The following is a 21,119-nucleotide window of genomic DNA, read 5'->3' on the forward strand; positions in this document are numbered from 1 at the left end:
TGCAGATGAGCCAGGCACCACGTGGGTGCTCACTCGAGAAACTCTGGGGGATTACCCGATTGTTGAAAGTACTATTACCAGAAGGCCTTCGGAAAGATGAGAAGTGGGTCAAAGTGGTCATACGGGTGTCTAGTAAAATCCTCTGTACAGCTGAAAGTCTTTGACAGGCAGATGATCGTGAAGAAGGGAAGTGAATCCCACATCATAAGAAAGTAGAAGGAACTGTGAGATTGGCACGAGTTAACCCGAATGAGGGATGCCAATGAAAAAGGGCAAAGTCTAAAGTCCCAAAGGAATAGTATGTTGACAAGAGTGAACCCGGCAGAGGGTGGTCCACATTGAACTGTTTGAAAAGACATTCAGATTCAAGAATATAAGCAGAGGAGATTGTGTTGAAAGCCATAGTGAAGGAAGACAAAGGGAGATGCCTGCTACCGTGGTACCGGCCTTGACTCCCAATACAAAGAAAGCCAAGCAGTTCATCATAGCCGGTGAGTCGAGGGGAGAAACTGTGTTGAACAAACGTAGCAGACGGCTGAATGTGGAAAGTGTACAAAGAACTGTTGATGTAACAGGGGAAAGCCAGCTGCAGATGAGCCATGCAGCCATGCACCACGCGGGTGTTCACTCGAGAAACTCTGGCCGATTACTCGATTATTGAAAGTACTATTACCGGAAGGCCTTGGGAAAAGCGAGAAGGGGGTCAAAGGGGTCCTACAGGGTCTAGTAAAATCCTCTGTACAGTCGAAAGTCTTTAACTGGCAGATGATCATGAATCGGGGAAGTGAATCCCACATCATAAGAAAGTAGAAGGAACTGTGAGATTGGCAAGAGTGAACCCGAAGGAGGGATGCCGATGAAATGGGGCGAAATATAAAGTCCCAAAGGAACAGTGTGTTGACAAGAGTGAACCCGGCAGAGGGTGGTCCACATTGAACTGTTTAAAAAGACATTAAGATTCAAGAATATAAGCAGAGGAGATTGTGTTGAAAGCCATAGTGAACCCGACCGAGGGAGGAAAACAGTTGAGAAGGATCTGTACCTGGAAGAGGGGGATCCAGGGGTAAGAAACTCACAACCCAACAACATGTGAATGCAACCAAGACATTGTTTTTGAATACAAGCAAAGTTGAACCCGACGGAGGGAGGTGGATATTCGAGAGGGGTCTGAGGCCTGGAAGAGGTGGTCCCAGGGGGTGAAGAATCAACACCTCAAGTGCAAGACAAAGGAAACCTTTTTTTGTTTGTTAATTTTGAATTGATCTGGTCATTGGAAGCAGGAAAGCGAACCTCTGAAGGTCCTGATATTGTTAAGAACTATTTGGGGATCTGAGCCCGGAAGAGGGGGAATCCCAAGGTGAAAAGTTATCACCCAATGTACATAGTGATAGGAACTTTAGTTGTTATTTTGAATACATTGGGCCCTCTAGGGCAAGTGACGTTTTATAGAGCAAGAGACTTGGCCATTGAAGATCCTGATAGCTGAAAACAGAACTGTTGTCTCATGCTGGGAAAGCTCGAGCATGTGCTGTGCATCAAGGTCCCGCCTTGTCCTGTGGTCAAAACCTGGGCAAGGGAGACCATGACTACTGCATCCTGACATATTATTTGTGAACACTTTTTTATTTCTTATGAGCCCTATCTCACGCTCTTTTGTATTTAGCGTAAGGTTTAGCAATAGGTTTTTCTTATTATGGGCCTTTTTATTTGACAAGACGCCACTAGAACTGCCTTATTTTGATTTGATGGTCGTAGCTTCCTCCCATCTTAGATTTAGGCTTAGATTAGGCGGGTTTCTACCCTACCTATACAGTTTAATAAACACATGTGAACTCTTGGATGTTCTTTTCAACATATATTGACGTCTTGTCAGAATGCTTTAAAGCAATTGATTAGGACAAACAAAAACCACCTTTATAAGCACCGATGGAAACCGTGATTCTTAAGCACTAATTCATTTTATTAAAACTTTCACTGACAAGCCCTAAAAATAATAATATGGAAAAACGGAGGGATTGGAGCATGCATGCTATTATTTTGATTTGACTTCATTTTTTAACATTTCAATATTTGTATTTCATTGGATTTTTTTACAGCTGCCGAATTATATTTAACAGAACTTTTAAAATAGATGTTACTCCCTTTTATGCGGCGAATGGAAAACTCGAACACGCCGGAAGCCACTCCTTTCACTGTAGTCTTGCTGAATGTGTATATAGAAATTACCACTAAGTGGCGCCATTGACTACTATATTATCATAAAATGCAAACATATACATGAGAACTATTTCAGTTCGGCGGAAAGTCAAGGTAATTGTGTCTCGCTCAATTAATGTGGTATGGTATTGTTTATTTATATAACGCCTATACACAGACAAGTGTTTCCAAGCCTAACAGGTTGTTGTGAAGTCACTGTTATTCTGGTCACTGCAACCAACTGATCTGGAATCCTATGCTGTTACAACGACTGGTGGCTGATTTAGTTGTGGGGTGCTATAAATAAAGCTCATTGTCTATCCCAGTGACGGCCTCAGGACCTTTCAACCTTTTCAAATGAAAGGGGCCTCACGCCTCAGGCATACCCCCAGAATCTACCACCATGTTGCCAGTCAGCAGTCTTTTAATACTGCAAAATATTAATTTTTCTGTTTCCGTTCTGCAGCTTAAAATGTGCGTTTTGCAGCGCTTGCATAACAAGTTGCGTTTTCTCTTTCCACGGGATATACAGACGCCTTAGCACTTCATTACCTTCGAACAGTGGGTCCTCAACATCAGTCCCTTGCTGACAAAGAACGGTTTAGAGCTCTTCAGTGGGGATTTAGTCTTTAAGCTCCCTGGTGGTTGGCCATATCGTGAAAATCGGCGGCTATTAACCATATCTTTTTCACCATTGTCATATATGCCCCCCACTGGTGCCTTAGGCTGTTTTTGCTCTCAGCAGGGGGCCCAACCATCATGTTGAAATTGGCCCCCACACATCTTCAGCTGAGCCCGATCTACCCTAAGCAGCCTGTTTCCCTGGTCACTTCACTGTTGGTGAGGATGGCCCAAATGCACTCCATAGCCATTTTGGGGCTTTGGCAATTGTCTAGGGTTGGAAAACTGCCCAGCGAGCCAGCCTTTGTCCATGTTGATGGAAGCCCGTCATTGGTGCAAAGGGTGGATTAGCTGCGGACACGTACTCTTGTTCAGAGGAGAATTGCTAGGCATTTCGGTGCTGGACTGCACTTGGGCAGGACAAAGACTGATATACCGTAGAAATTTCACTTCTGTTAAAGGATGGTGAGCTAAAGACTCTGGTTGAGACTCTAACCCGGGATATAGGCCAGTAGTAGAGAAACTCCCAGAACCCCCCCTTGTTTGTGCAGCTTCATTATAAACAACATATTTACCTCAAAGGGTTGTGAATGATGAGCAGAGATGGAAGGAAGGGGGCGAGGTGCATGGAAGGGTGGGTAAGAGGAGAAGAAAAGCAGAGTACCAAAGCAGCCCATGGTGCAGAGGCCGACAAGGCTCCAGAGTTCCCTGCAGGCCAGTCTGCCCCTGTTTACAGTTTGAATTGCCACAAATCAATAGAAAGACGATTGTCTCAACACTGCGATGAAGCCTGGAGAGTCATCACTGGCCCCTAGCCTAAAATCTCCTCCCATGCGGCCAAGGGAAGGCAGCCGCTACCTGATCCTAACCCTGGGGGACCTAACATGAGGGAGGATCACTTGGGAGGAGATGGCTGTCAGGTGGAAGTAGTGACTCCTTTGGGAGAGACACAATATTCATCTTCTTATGAGGATGAGATCCCCAAATATTTAATGGCATGATGTCATTGTAAAGGTCCCTCCTGTGAAAAGATCTTCTTCTTCGTCTTCTTAGCTTTATTCGGCAGTTCTGCCATCAAAGCAGAGTACATTACATGCAGAAGATTATCAACATTTAAAATCACACATATAAAATTATCTTGCATTGCATCTGCATTCAAAACCACAGGTTAATGATTTAAAAAAAATGTCATCACGTTTTAAAACACTTAAAAAGATTTCATCAAGCTCAACCTCATCAACCATGCCCTGTGCAGGTATTTGGCCACAAAAAACACCAGCTTGAGGTCATCACCTTGCCTGCATAGATCCATGGATTCCTCTGTCCCTCGAATGCCCTTTAGTTTAAAAATTGGCTTTAAGTACAGGCCTCTAAGGTCTTTGTATTCACGGCGCAGTAGCAGGAAATGTAGCACAGACTCGTACAGTGCCCCACACACCAAGCACTTGGTGCTGTTTTGCCCTTACCAATTTTGTGTGAAGGATGCCAGGCGCAACATCCCTGCTCTAAGATCATAGAAAAGGGAGCGAAAGAACATGTTGTGAAAAGTCATTTAATCAGGAAATAAATATTCCATTCTCCAATTGTCATGATCATGTCTTAAATAGAAGTTTATAATCCAATGTTAAAAAACAAACCTTTTATACAAAATTCCCTAACTCTGACAATGTTAATTTCACAAAGCAATTCAAAATAATTGAACATAAAAAACCCAAACCCATTATGGACTTCAGGCTCCATAATGGCCTTAGTACTGGGACGAAGAAGATGGGCCCAGAGTTAGTAAGGATCAACAATGCCATTAACCATAATGTGCAGTCTGTTGTTATAGACCACAACACCTGAGCAGAACAGTTAAACTCAGGAATGAGGTGCAGGTTTCAGAGGACACTGAAGGAGAAGCGGAGGCAGAGGCATAGCAGAATGCTGGGTCGAACGCAGAAGAAAAAAGAAGAACGCCAGCTGATGCCCACTCGAATTATGAAGGCCTGTGGCATGGCAGAGTAAGCGCAGCGGGAAGTGGTGTCTGATAAAGAAGCTCGACCGAGAGGGAGACATGCTCCCTGCCCGATGAGCAGCGCTTCAGTGTTCCAGAGGACCGCCAGAGCTGTTGGAGCTCTGGGAAGAAGCTATACAAACCACGGGTGCTATGCAGGAGCCCATAGGAAGGCAGAACGCAGATAAAAGGCCCACCATATCACCAGCAAGGGAACAGGAGACGACAAAGCAGACCGGTGAGTTGGCGTAAAGCTAAAGGTAACCCCGGGGCGCTCTGAATACAACATTTATCAAAAACCAATACTTTTGAATACCGAACAGATAAAGCAATACAAAGGCGCAAATCCCCCTACCTGGGACACCAATTGGGGGAAACGTACAACCTGCATTTCCAACAGCCAAAAGGCTGTGAAGAAGCAGTAGAAAGGCTGCAAGGGCATAATTTCCCTTACCTGGGACACCAACCAATTGGGGGAAATCTATAAGCCACATTTCCAACAGCCAAGAGGCTGTAAAGGAGCAGAAGAAAGGCAATAAGGGCACAACTTCCTTTATCTGGGATACCAACTGGGGGAGGACCTGTTGCCCACATTGCCAACAGCCAAGAGGCTGTAAAGGAGCAGAAGAATGTCATCAAGGGCGAAACCCCCCATATCTGGGACACCAACTGGGGGAGACTTGTAACTCGCATTAACAAAAGTCAAGAAATCATAAAAAAGAGGCAGACATTGTTCAAACCTCCCCACAAAAAAATACTGATGTGGAGAATCTTGGAACAACTATTGCCACAAAGCATAATTGTAGGAGTTTATATCCTGGCAGGCAAGTAAACCAGGAAAGGGACTGACAGTAGTTAGTCCTGGCAGGCAAATGGACCAGGAAAGAAGATGTTGTTTTGGTGGCAAAGAAGTATAATGAAAAGAACGTGTTCAAGATATTTCATTTGAAGAACAAGTGTGGTGTTATCAGACAAAGTTGCTTTGCTATTCTGACAAAAGTAGTTCATTTGAAGGAGAAAGGTGATGTGCTGACAATTGCTTTGATTTATGAACTTGTGTTTTTGAGAGAAAGACATTTCTTCTTTCCCAAGAGGGATATTGAGAAAGACCAATTGTTTTGAGGTTGTGGAACCAGTGTTCATGAAAGAGACATTTACTTTACCAAGTGGAAGGTCACCATAGAAGGAAAATATCTTATGTGTTAAACTGAATAGAACTTTATTGAAAAATAACTTCTCCAAAGGTATTCCTTTATTGATTCAGGGGCAGGGAGTCCAACCCTGGTCACAAGGAGTACCTTTCAAAGCTTATAGGTTTGAACTTTTTGAATGGAAGACAGCCGAATGTTCCTTGTGTTATTTTGTTGTATGTATTAATGTGAGGGCCAGAGACCTTTGGACACTAGGTCATTTTTCTTTAGATAGTTTGCTAGGGAGGGACGTCCTTGTAAGGATAGGGAAATATAGGTGTGTACCCCACCCATTTCATTTAATAAAATGGCAAACTCTGAGAAAAGGTTACCTTTGTGTCAATCTCACATTTGTGACTCCTCAAACCACATTGCGACTTTGGAATTAAGGAGCACATTTGATTTGACTATGCTGCAACTTATAGCGCTCTTCTTACAGAGTGAGACTCAGACACCAGCATCCTTTACATTTTCATTCCCAATGAAGGAGCATGTATCTGCGTGAAACACACAGACTCTTGCATCAAAATGTACTAACTACTAGAATACCATATATATTGTTTAGAATAAACCTCTTTTGAACAAAACGCAAGCTCTCATATAAAAGAACAATTATAATTTCACAGAGAAATTTGAAAACTACCCAACTTGCACAACCTAAGCATGTAGGGTGGTTTTCTTTTCAAAATGAACAGGCTGTTGACTCCTTTCTTCATCCATTGGTCCACCTCTACGCAGTTGGGGTTTACCAATTATTTGAAGTCCAAGTAGCTAAGTAATTATTATTACTAAAAGGACCGGCAGCAAAAAAAGCTTAGAGCACATTTTTCTACATTCACTTACTATTCTAGGTTAAAATATATAACTGTTCCTTTTTCTTGGTTAATGTCGATATAATTCTAAAACCGTGATTGCACCCCGCCCCCCAATAGCTCTGCCCCATTCTTATATTGGTAGTGGACCAGCCAATTGTCCATTTCCTCTACCATCTCCCATAGTTGTGAGACCCAAAGTCCTAAAAGCCAGGTGCAGCTTCACTGCCCCTGGCATGTTTTGCGGTATAACCCGTAGGATTACACAATTACATATTTGTTTATTCTTAGGATAGACAGCGCTGCAGAGGGTAACCAGAGGGACAAGGAGGGCCTGAGGGGAGAGGAGGAATATGACAAATGGGCTGCAAAACCACAAGGAAAACCCAACACCTCTTCCCCGTCTCCCGACAGACACACAGAGCCAGGCAGGATGAGGGGCACAACAGGGTGCCATAACACAATAGCAGGTGACAAGCACCTAAGTTCAGGGGGCAGGAAATGCGCATGTAGGGAACAATGAGCACAGTAAGGTGTTAACTTTTGTCAGCGTCAGCCGGCCGGGATCGCGACTCTCAACCTTGGCTAGGCTTCACATTCGAAGGTACATTTTATGTGCATAAATGCCTACCAATGGGCTGCACAATATCATGCGCCATATTTGAGCAATTCAGCTCCTTTTTTCAATAGGCATTTCTAAGAAAATTACCAGAAGCACAGGTAGTACACTATCTGAATGATTTTATGCTAATAGGTCACCCAGAGACAGGCGAATGCCAGAACGTGTTATCAGTAATGATGGAGATGTCAGCACAATGGGGCATACTTTTAGTGGGGGGGGGGGCAACCAACCCAGCGACAAGCATAATTTTCTTGGGCATAGAAATAGATTCCAGAACAGGAGTATGTAGGATACCTAGCAAAAAAGTAGAGGAATTACTGGAAAACATCAGGGGTCTAAGAGTTAAGAGCAAAGACACGATTAGAGAAATAGCCATTGGTAGGAAGCCTGCATTTTGCAGCCATGGTGATCCCACAGGCGAAAACATTTGCAAGAAGCTTGGAACTAAGGGCAAAAGGCTGCCAGAAGCCCCATGTACACATAAGACTGCAGGAGGAAGTTAAGAAGGATTTGTTGATGTAGGAAGAATTCCTTACAAAATTCAACGGAACAACAATATGGCGAACATCATTAAACACAAACAAAAGGGTATTGTTCACTGATGCTGCAGGGAACAAAGGTTTTGGGGCAATATTGGGCACAGCATGGTTCGCTGGGGAATGGCCAGATACATGGCATACAGTGGGCTGGACCAAGAATCATACCAATCTGGTTGGCGTTGCACACCTGGCTAACACAGAACTAATCACTTGGTCAGATAACATGGCGATGGTTAGGATTATAAATAGAATAACTACCAATTGCCAAATAGTGTTACAGATTTTGAGAGCCATGACCAAGATTGCATTAAACCGAAACATTGCATTGAGAGCAAAACACATCGCCGGAACAGAGAATAACACTGTAGATGCATTATCTCGTTTTCAGTGGAGCAAATTTCACCAAATGGCCCCACATGCCCAACAAGACATGTCAGGAGTTCCAAAGGACTGCTGGGAAATTCTGGCAAACAGATAAGGACAGCATCAACACCAAACGCTGAACGGCCGGGGCCGGGATGCACAGCCAACGCTGAACAGCCGGGGCCAGTTTGCACAACCAGCAACAACACACACCTCAGATACGGGTGACAGCAGGAGGTGCCCGCCGACACAAAACACAGACCCTGAAAAGGGGTTGCTATTAGATCTGGCCAAGAAGGCACTGTCAAACAACACCACTGCACAATATAGTAAGTGCCTGAAAACGGTACTGAATGTTACAGGTTTGTCGCATTTGGAGCTGGTAAATACAAAAGTGTAGAGGAGGTCCCAAATAAAACCTGCACTCCAGTCGCCGTTTCTGAAGTACCAGGAAGTTCACACCAAAATATGTGACGTATGAAGTGCAGATAAATCAGCAGAGAGCCGCAGTAGGGCTTTGTCTAGTACCTATCAGAAGAGCAACACCTATTGAAGTACTGATACCAGGAAAACCATGAACAGTGAGGTATCCATTAAGGAAACCTTACAAGCAAATGAGACGAAATGAAGATTGCCTAAGTACAGTCCGGGAGGAAGGTCTTAATGGAAGACGAATGGTGATGTCACAAGGACCCGGACTGACGTACAAGTAGAAGAAATGACAACCCGAGAATGACACCCAGAGACGAAACGCCATGAATAAGGATATCGTGAACCTAAAAGGGGAGAATGATGTTGAAATGCAAAGAAGCTTAAACTGGAAACAGGATGAAGATATTCAACCAGCTAACACCTGTACATATGCTTGTAACCGCAAGAATGCTAAGAAAACGATGCGGCTTGCAATGCTAAGTAGAAGAATAGTGCTGCAAGCCCCATTATACATAATATACCTCAAAACGAAGCACAGTATTATAAGTGTAACTCCACTTTGCAAAGGAAGCAGAATCAACCCAGGCTACTAAAGGGCGAATGAGCAGAGATTCATATTCTAGCAAAACGAGAAGAGACGGCTGAATCGAAACTCGGCAGATGCAACTCGTGACAGGAGAGCCAAGGTCATACCAATAGAAGGAACAAACAGTAGCTACATATAATTGAAACATAAGAACAGAATATCCTGTCTCTGAAAGGTCAAGATAAGGAGGTGTAGGCAGGTGGCAAGCTGAATAAGAATCAAATGCATAAATTGAGAGCAACTAAACAAATTCACGGTGTGGGAAGCACGTGCCCATCCGAGCAAGGAGAAGCACTGGTTCACACCTACGCTTGGCATCCGCCCAGGCAGAGATATCGGAACTTTCCCAGACAGAAGGTGCAGTTTCGAGGCCAACCACAGTAACATAATTGACACATAGTTGTTGGAATGATGATTGATTGCAACCTTAATTGGAGAAAGGCCGGGTAACTAGGTGGCACCCTGCACCTGGCTGACCATTCTGCATGCTGCTAAGCAAAGTGGAAATTTATGCATATGGTTGGTGCCAACCCAATCGCAATGGACCAAATAATCTGGGGTCCTATAGTTTGTAGAACCAATGGGACGTCATACTTTTAGTGACGTCTACAGTAGTCATCTTTGAGGGAAGGGCGTAGACGCCCACCTGACAGTGTTTACCCAATCACTCTGTTACCATATATAGATATAGTACCTATATTAAAGTTACCTTTTCCTAACCAATAGAATTGCATATTAACTTTTGAGTGTTATATGCCAATTATGACGAGTTTTCAGTTTAAATGCTATGATTTTTATGAAGCTCATTGGAGTTGAAGCGAGAAGGACTATCGCATCACTGCTGATTTCCATGACTCCCCGTTTTTTGTACTTGTCATTAAACGGACTCCCTTTGCCATACCATTGAGTTGTCCTTATTCATTGGTGTTGGAGTAATAAATCTGCACCCCCGTCCATCTCAAGGGTGCAGCTATCTCGTCTTAAAGTACTTTTGGAGCAAATCTAGGCTCTATGGGCCAGCCGGGGGTCTCCGGAGTACACTTGGTAGCAGAGATTGATGGTTTATCGATTATTGATTAGAATAAGACACCCATTGACCGTCGACATAAAGTAACTCTAGGTCTTCGGCAATATCACAAGTCCTTTGCCATTCAGCCGAGTAGACCGTGAAGCTCCCCATAGACAGTGGTAGTGTAAGAAAAACTGCATACCAGGGCCTGAAGGGACCCGTGTTCCCCACGCTATCCCTTCCCATTACTACGGGCAGCTGAGCGGGTGAAAAGCTAAGAAGGCGATAACAAAACAGGTGATCCCGAGGGTCCAGAGAGGAACCATGCGAACGGTGAGTGAAAAAGATTGAATGTTTTAGCAAAAGTGCATGCCTTAGAACAAGTAAAAGGAAAAGGTAACGGAGGGAGGTGTGGAAAAACAAAATATAGTTAGAAGTAGAGAAGAATGTATATATATAAGGGGATAATGACTCAAGAATAATTGAGTAAATAAAGGTTGCCAGGGAGGACACCCGAGAAGAGAGAGGATACCGGGGAAGACACCCGAGAAGTGAGAGGATTCGCCTTATTCCTATGCTTTTAATACAAGCGGCTAGAAAAAATGTGTACCCAGAGTCCCAGCTAAAGGGGGAACGATTAGACTACCACAACGGTTAAAGACGTTGTGAAAAGGGTACGTTTAGACTCCATGAAGGGGTAATGATTAGAGGCAGAGATATCTGTGACCAGCTGGTGTTCATCTAGTCTGTTAAGCGTCTGTCTTACATGTTTTTTGTTGTGACATCATACATCGAAAACATTCCCTTGAGAAAACTGATTTAAATTTTACGCGATTGAATAGCTGAGATAATATCGCATATGAATTTGTTTTTCGAGTGAATTAGAAGGTATAAAATTTGGTGAAAAATTCGGATTGGAGCTTACAGTGTTTGGTGCTCGCTCATATTGTTGGAACTGTTTAAGCCATGCGAAGGTGTTGACAAGTGCTATATAAGAGGAAAGGGAACAGATTTAAGTATGGAAGAGATGACACCATTGACACACTTGTGCAAACAGTTGCCGAAACATGCACCCAAACTGAAGAAATACAGTACAGAGTGGGTTAAAGGAACCGCCCACAAGATGTTTATGCCATGGCCACAGGGTGGGTCCTTATCTAAAGCCGTCTTGCAACACATGACGACATATTTGCATGACACATACATGGGCAAAAAGTTTGACAAACGCCTCGCTGTTCTGGAACTTTGGAAAATGTATGAACAGGAAAAGGAAGAGGAGCCCCCAATAGATTGGATACTTAATGTATGCACAGAGGGGGGTGAGACGCCTACCGTGCCACCCGCCCCATCTGACACAAAGGGTGAAGAAAGTAAAGACGAGGGATTATACCCGCTGAGAGAACTTAAAGCAGCCACAGGGTATAGCAACCCAGCATATGAGTCACCTACGCATAGTAGTGACAAAATATTGCCTCCACAGTCCCAAGGGACAAGGGGAGATGCAATGACGAAAGAAGGGATCAAGCACATACAAGCGCATCTCTCGACAAAGGGAGAAAAGGGAAGAGATGGAAGGGAAACGAAGACAGAACTGATGAGATAGCCTTCGCGAAAAACAAATGGATGGGAGGACACATTTTATTGAAACTTGATGGCAAAGGCATTGATGACGCGAAAAAAAGGAGAGGTTAGCTGATGTACAGAGAAAAGGGAAAGAGAAGGAGTTAAGAGACGAAAAAATAAGAAAGAGAAACAGACAAACGCGAGAACAGCTATATCGCGAAGAGCAAGAAAGACAGCTCGACCCCAAACAAAGAGCGGCAAATGACCATGACAGACAAGAACAGCAAAGGTCAGAGGAAGAGCAAAGAATACGAGAGAAAAGAATAAAGAGACGAAGAGATGAGGAAATTTGAAGGGCAAATGAACGTAGAAAGGAAAAGAAAAAAGAAGAAGAAATAGTAAGAGAAGAGGCAAGGAAGCACAGAGAATTTGATGGCGACATAGAAAGTAAGCAGAGACAGAGAGCATGCGATCTTGAATATCTGGGGAGAGAGGTTAGGAAACCCGCTCCAGTCGTAGATTGGGAAGACATAGAAGAATTTTTTCCTGCGTACGATTCAGTACCAGGCACGTCCAGGGCAAATATGGAAGATGACTTCAACCCGAGAAGCATCGGAGAAACGATTAATAGAATATATGATGAAATTGGGTTAGAACAAACACCCCAAGGGGAGGGGGAAGACGAGCGCCTGGAGAGCACTCAGCTTTACGACACTGACGATGTCTCCCGAAGTAGTGGGAATAGAGACCTATCCTTGGATAGACTAGAAATAAGTAGGAACAAAGAAGACACGAGAAGTGGCACTAGTTGGGCAAAGACACTGTCCGACTCAGAAAGGGAGGAGCATGAGGAAAACGAGGAAGAAAGACGGAGTGAAAGACGACTCCCAAGAGAAAAAGGAATAAGATGGTCAGGCACTAGCAAGTCTGCACCGAGGGCATCAGAGTCAGCCACGCAGTCAAACCGACATGAAGAAGTATCTCACGGCCAGAGGGGGGTGTCTTCACCACCCTTTGTAGATAGGCTCAGGACATTGCCAGGCAGATGGCGATGCAGGAATATTACCCCTGCAATAGACAGGAGAACAATGAGAGAAGAGAGAGAGGGCTATGCACCCTAATTTCCGTTACTCGAGAAAGGGGGAGTAAGACCACAATATATTCCATGGCCACACATGGATCGAGAACATTTGAAAAACAAGCTTCCAATACTGACATCGGGAGCCGGAAAGTGGATACATGAGTTAGAAAAAATGACAGGAGGGAACACGTTAGCCATAGGGGACAGTAAGGGTCTCCTAATCGCCATTCTTGGTGAGAGAGCAGACGATGTGTGGGCATGAGCAGGCTATCCTGGTGTAACCACAATTAATACCGTGCATGACGGAGCTCCATTTAACAATTGTAGAGCCGCAGTATGGAAAGCGCTACGAGTGCTATACCCAGACACTTATGATATGGGAGCTATAATGACACGAAAAATGAAGGAGTGTGAGGATCCGTTAATTTATATACAGAATTTTCAAGACGCATGGGTGCTTGAGACTCATGAATCTTGGACAAAATCTATACCTGTGTTCTACCATATATTGTGCCAAGGGCTGCCAGAGCCGGTACAGAAACAACTAAAGAAATTGGTGGGAATTGAGGCCAAGCCTTGGGCTGAAATACAGCTGACTATCGCACACTATTGCAGATTGTGGCAAGAAAAGAATTGCAAAAAAGGAAGCTGCACGTAAGGGTGAGGAAGCGAAATTGGTGCAGAAGAAATTGTCAAAATATGCTCTTGAGGGAGCCACGATAACTAGCACAGTTGAATCGAGCATGCAGCAGGTGACTAATCCACAGCAGAATAATCAGGGCAATACAGGGTTTTACCCCAGGGGAAGAGGATTTAGGGGAAGAGGATGGCAGAGCAATCAAGGAGGTTTTCAAAATATGCAAAATGGTAATCAAGATATGTCAAATGGGCAAATGATCTAACCACCGCCAGTATGTTGGTTGTGTGGAATGACAGGGCACTTAGCTCGCACATGCAGAATGCAAGGCATGTTGCAGAACAGCCAAGGGACAGGAGCAGGCGTGGCAAATCCACCTGCAGTTTTACAGCAGGGTATTGCACAGAATCACACGGTGCAACACCAAGCCCCAGTAGCGCAACAAGGTGTGCAACCTCAGAGCATGCAGAATTTTCCACAAGGACAATCCCAACAGGCACTGTTGCAACTATCACAGACGATGAGCACAGGGCAGACCACAAACCCAGGAATGGGAAGTAACAATGGGAATGGGGAAAATCCACCAGCACAGAGTGGGCCAAAATTGAATATGGACTAGGACATCTCACTGGGAACCCTGATGTGTTCTATCCTATCAGTGACACCAGACTCTCACAGGGAACGTAGGGTGGATGTCGTTATAGGGGATAACGTATATTCCTTCCTAGTTGACACGGGTGCAACACGCTCGTGCATACGTGAAGGCAAGTTTTCCTTGTCTGGCGAGGCCATAAATACTCAGAGTTTTACAGGAGCGACAAGTCGTGTTCCCTTCACAAATGCACTTCCAGTCTCTATAGGAGAATGTGAAATGTATGTGCCTTTACCATATTCACGTCAGACCCCAGTAAACATTTTGGGTAGAGATTTAATGACAAAGTTAAACATGACAATCTCGTTCATGGAGGAGGGCATAGTATGTTCAACTCCAGGAATGCGCTATTCAAATGTATCCAATATAATCAGAGCATACGCGGGACACACAGCCATGAGGGCTATACCATTAGAGCCAGAAATATTTGCATATGGTATGCGTGTGCTTATGGCAGGTTTGCCAGGCCTTGGAGACAGAATCATGAGAACCCCTGATGAATTCCTGTTCAGGTCAAGAATACCGATGCACGAGGAAAAGGGACAAGTATTTCCCTTGATGATACACACAGATGCAGTACGAGGGAGAATAGCCTTGATTGACGGTTATGATGACGAGGGCCGACAATGGTGCGCAGTGATTGCCTTTGAAGAAGGATATTGATTTGCTGACGTCACCGATGACGATCTGTTTGAAGAACAAGCAGATATGGCAGAGACAATGGTGGAAGTGAGTCTCACCTTTTGGGTGAAAATGATCAAAAGAGAAGTACCTCAGAGAATGATGTTGTCACGAAACCGTCCAGAATATTTTGATGACGACATGGTCCAAGTGCCTGTCCCGGTGTGGACCACAGGCCCCTATGACTTAGGCCTTTTGATGGGGGTTGGAGAAGTGAAGATTAAATTGAAACCAGGAGCAATTCTCCCAAGAGCATGACAATATCCCATGTCCAGAGAGGCAGATGAAGGGATTTTTAAGACAATTTTGGCTATGATGGAGCAGGGCATCTTAGTGACGTCAGAATCATCATGCAATACTTTGGTTCATCCGATCAAAAAATCAAAGGGGGCTAATCCAGGATTTACACCGAATAAATGATATTGTTGAGGCCGAGTTCCCTTTAGTCCCTAACCTGGCTCCAATTCTATGTAATATACCTGTTGAGGCAAAATATTTCACGGTGATTGACTTGAAAATGATTTTTTTTCAATCCCGTTGCACCGTGACTCACAAGATCTGACATCATTCACATTCAGACAGATGCATCTGAAAATCACGAGACTACCCCAGGGGTATTGTGATTCTCCATCTATTTTCAACAGATTCCTGCAGATGGACCTAAGCAATATTGCACTAAAAAGTGTCGTCCAGTAATACGTAGATGACATCTTAATTTGCAGCACAACAGAAGAGCAATGCAGGTACGATTCTGTTCAGCTATTGAATATACTGTCAGAGAAAGGTTATAAGGTTGACAAGGAAAAGTTACAATATTGTCAACAAGAAGTGCTGTACATAGGCCAGCTAATCGCACATGAAGGAAAGAGAGTGACCCAGGAAAGGGCTGAAGCCATACTGAACATGGCCAAGCCACACACGATAAAACAGATGCAGAGCTTTCTAGGCCTATGCAACTATGTTGGGGCATGGGTCTTCGACTATAGCTCTTACTCTAAGCCTTTACTTCAGGCCCTAAAGAAGGCCCAAGTAACAAAGGAAAAGATTGAATGGTCTGAGACCATGGAGAAAGGATTTGCTGAACTCAAAAGAGCTATTTGCACAGCACCAGTTCTAAGGATCCCCAATTATGCAGAGGAATTTTACCTGTTTTCAAACACGAATGGCAGCGTTATGACGGCGGTACTCACACAGAGAACCACACTGGGGTACACGCCCCTGGCATACTACAGTGGGAATTTGGACCCAGTAATGAGAGGTCATTTTTCTTGCGAACAAAGTTTAGCTGCTGCAGCGGTCGCCATAGAGAAGGCTACAACCATTGTGCTGGGATGCTCCATGACGTTGTACGTCAAGCACTCACTATTTGCCATTCTAGAGAAACTAAAGGGCATATTGACATCTCAGAGAGCTTCTGCTTATGAAGTGATCACATCAAATCCATCGATTAAGGTAGTCCGATGCAAGATAGTGAACCCAGCTATGTTTATAGCAGAGCCAGTCACTGAAGGAGAGCCAACGCATGACTGTGCAAACTATGAAGAATTCTATGATGAAATCCCCTGGGTGAAAGAAAATGCCTTGGCAGACGAAGAGATCATCTTCATTGACGGGTCTTTGAGGATCAATCAAAGTGACAGACAAAGATATACTGGCGTTGCTGTGGTAAAACACACAGCAAATGGAGAATTTCGAGTACTTATTAGTGCACGAATACCATCTCATTATTCAGCACAGGCTACAGAATTATTGGTGTTGATACTCGCCATTGAGAATCACGCAGAGCAGGAAGTAACGGTGTACAGTGACTCCGCCTATGTGATGTCAAGAGTGCACGCAGGCTTAGCATGCTGGAAAAGGAGGGGCTACCTCCGAGCGGACGGCATGCTAGTGCAGCACGCAGCCTTATTGGACAGGCTGATCAAGGCACTACAGCTCTCAGTGGGCATAGCGGTCATGAAATGCACCGCCCACACGAAAGGGACAGATTTTATCTCATGCGGAAATCAAGCAGCAGACTCCGAAGCCAAGCGTATGGCATCCAAGAGTGAAACGATCATGGAAGTGGAAGTTATCCATGCCAACGAGCGAATGATGGTTACACAAACTGCACCTGAAAGTAACAGTAATTTGGGGCAAACACAGCTAATGGAACTCCAAGGGGAGGCACCGCAGGAAGAAAAGAACCTTTGGAAACGTAGAGGGTGTTCTTTAAACCCCTCTGACAGCTTGTGGCAACAAGACAGCACTGGTAAACCAATAATGCCTGTAGCCCTATAAAAAATAGCGCTGGAACAGTTACATTATCCAGCACATATGACAAAAGAGAACCTAGCAGCAACACTCTCTAAAGACTGGTCCATACCGAATTTAGCTGAGCATGTTGCATTCTTTATAGTGAACTGTATAATCTGCCAGCAATTCACGTCTGGGCATACATTAAAAGTAATGAGAGGATTCATCCCAAGCACTAATTGTTGTGGTGTGTCCATTCTCTAGATGGATTGAGGCAGGTCCATGTACACACCCAGACTCTACCTGTTCGGCCACATTTGTAGTGAGAGAGCTGTTCCCCCGGTGGGGGGTGTGCAAGGCCATGAGATCAGATAATGGCTCTCAGTTTGTTAATGCAACATACGAACAGATTAGCTTGCTGCTTGGAATAAAGCACAAGTTCTCATCAGCGTATCATCCGCAAGGTAATGGAATCTGTGAGAAGCTCAACGTCTTGTTAAAGAAAAGGATAGCCAAGTTGAAGCTGACTCTAAGAAAGGGATGATTGCACTGCCTTCCTTTGGCACTGTATGCACTTCGGAACCAACCCGGTTCTGACCATCATCTTACGCCACATGAGATAGCCACAGGAAGAAGAATGAGAACTCCCTTGACACCCCGAGATAGAGCTAGGTGGGATGCCCAGTCATCAGGAGAAATTTTAGGGTCTAAAATGCAAAACTATCTGAACTGCATGACATCTTGCCTTACTGTAATTTCAGACCAGCTGCAGCGACGACAAAAAGGGTGCAGGGCAGCACGGAACACAGAAGGAGATACTACTACAGACACAGCTCAAGGACTTTGTGTTCCATCCATCTTCCCTGGATACACCGTCCTTGTGAGGAATCATACAAGGAAAAAGTGGGACGAGCCAAGATTTAACGGTATCTTCACAGTGGAGTATTGTACCCCATCCGCAGTGAAACTACAAGGCAGGAGAGCTTGGATTTTTCTCTGCGATATCAAACCATACATCGGAGAAGGCCCCCTGCCTGCACCCCAATGAGAGTAGTCGACGAGCAACGGGGAAGAACCACAACACGTGCAGACGAGATCCATGAGGAGGAAAAAGGATGCATGGCCAGCCAAACCAAGATAAAGAACTTTTTGGAAATTGTGGCTTAAATTGGACACTTCCTCTAAGCAAAAAAGGGATAAGGACATAAAAACGGACATTCTGTGCATCCTAGTTGCAGGGTGAAGAAGAAAATTGCACGTATAAGCCACAACACAGTCTGTTGACTTTGAACTTTGGACTGAGGCACACTTGAGCCTTGACGAGAAAAGAATATGCCAAATTTTGACCGAGGACACTTACATTGGAAGCAACTACAATATCATTTCACACCGAGACCCTATTCGGAATCACTTATGGTATCTCGCAGTAGCGACATCACCAAGGATGTGGTCACCTATTTTGATCTAGTACTGAGATCATACCCGTCATTGGTAGGGAGGCTCACCAATGTCACTGACTTTCTTCAAGATCCTGAGAATGAAAAGACAATAAAAAGACTGCTTACTGTCATTGCCGAACAACTTCTCTTACTTCCTGAGTACAGTGAGAAAGAACCAAATGTCCCAAACACAGATGGAAATAAATGAGATTATCAACACATTGTTCTTTCGTATAATTGAAGACTGTCCAGCTCTTGTCGGAAGAACAACAGACACACTCACGTTCCTTTGAAACCCAGCAAATACAGAACAATTAAGCCAACTTTTAAATAAAATTGTGATCCTAGTCGCACTCCACGCGACCGGGCAGTGCAGACATTGGCCCTCATTAGGACTCTGGCGCTAAACCAAGGTGCTATTAGCACCATGGCCCATGCCGGAGTCCGCCATGGAGAAAGGGGGAATTACCAACCCATTCCAAGGTTGGCGGGGCGGTAATTCCCCCTTTCTCCATGGCCCTTCCCCATTCCCATTTTTGCCCCATAGGGCTCAATGGGAATGGGGAAGGCGGCAATTACGGTACCGCAAATTGCGGTACCGTAATTTCCATCAAGGTCCCTTTGCAGGACCTCGTAGTAAGGCGCCATTAACCCCTTATCGCCAGGGTCCTAATGAGGGCCATTGTTTACATCAAGGAAAGAACATATAATCCTGAACCTCAGCAAGACAGGACGGATGTCCCTGTCACCAGAGGACGGCAGGTTGGCTCACAATGTCCTATTTCGCCTAGTCACAGACGTTCCAGAACTAGTGGGGAGACCAATCGATGTTGACGTCCTCACATTCATCAGAGATCCAGCTAATGTTGCACAGATGGGCATGCTCTTGCATGGAATTGAGCTCCAAATAGAACTCTCTAACCATCAGCAGAACTATCGGAGGAGATTCTAAAAGCCTTCCACCAAGGGACAGATCGAGGAAGCAGTGTAAAGGACTTCACCTATTGCATTTGTTGTTATTTTTTCCTCATTTCTTCATACTGATCAGCATATAATATGTCCTCAGGACTGAAGCAAATCCGTGGAGTGGACTGGGAGCTTACTTACTTTGAACATGCACAGTAAAAGGACTTACGGAAGTGTTAGTTGATTTGATTTTCCCTCGACTATCACGCCCCCCTTCTAGAAGGGTCCATTGTGTAGGATGGCCCAACATCTTTCCAGGACCTTTGGTCTTGCCGTGAGATAGATTTTGCTCTCCAGATTCATATTCCCCTCTTCCCTGAAAGATGGGGGTGGCAATCGGCTTAAGAATTGGTATGCCATGGATAGAAATTCTCTGCATTCAGAGATCATAGCCAGCTGTGGTGGCTTATTGATGCTCCGCTGACAATGGGTTTGCTGAGCTACCATGGACCGCCCTACGCAGACACAGTGGTAAGACTCAAGTTCATCTCAGGCCGTCCCGTGTGAAGGGACATATGTTACACTGTAAAGTGGGTGATCATTTCGGAGTACTACACCCTGTGATGCACGTGCAGCAATTCCTTCTCACAATTTGACCCCTTCCAAAGAAGCCATAGATATGGTCTTTCTTTGCATATAAACACCAAGGCTTTCTGAGCTAGCTGAACACCGGGTGAGCTTGTAGGATAGCTCAGGGGCAATACGCTCGCCTTGGAAGCAAGACAACGCGGAGCAACACAGTTTCGATCCCCGGGTCCACGCTTAGAAACCTCTGGTATTAGGCGCATTATAAATAATCAAGAATAATAATAATTATTAAAAAGCACTGAATTGCCGATGTTATTTTATGTTGTTTTATACCGTTCCCTGTTACACCACTGGGGCAGTCTCCAGGCACTCACGTTGCTCTGCAAGAAAGAGGGCAGGGTGTGTTAGTGAGTTTAGAATGATAGGATAGGTTCAGAGCCAGGAGAAACTGGCGTCTGTTTGTGTTGTCTTGTGTGTGAGTTGTGTCAGTAAGGACAAGATTCAATGCCTCAGATATGTACTAGTGTTATGCTGGGTGTGTGTTTGTATGTTTCATGTGTGGTTTGTCTACTAGTATAATCGTGTGCACTGCCTTGTTGCATCCGTGAGGGGAAGGTCCAGTGTCGTGGTTGTTTGTTGTATGCAGGAGAATGTTATGTTGCTGTATGTTTTAGTCCATTTCATGTATAATTTGGCTGGTGTTTATGGTTGTTTGCACTTTCGTCTCCTGTCCGTAAGGGTAAGGTCCAGTGTCTGGGATGGTTGTTGGGTGCTGATGTTAGGTACGTTTGGTGTGTGTTTGGCTAGCCCATAGGCGGGTATAGTGATGATGAATGCTCCAGGGTCTGGCGTCCTGAGATAAAACGAATACAGCATAAAGTAGCTTAAGAAAATAATACTATTTTTTGTGACTCTGATAAGTGTTGATGATAACAGTTGATCAGAACAACTGTTTGTTTAGGCATTGCTAG

Source organism: Ambystoma mexicanum, chromosome 8 (genome assembly GCF_040938575.1).
Source record: "Ambystoma mexicanum isolate Mex_15411 chromosome 8, UKY_AmexF1_1, whole genome shotgun sequence".
NCBI classification, from domain to species: domain Eukaryota; kingdom Metazoa; phylum Chordata; class Amphibia; order Caudata; family Ambystomatidae; genus Ambystoma; species Ambystoma mexicanum.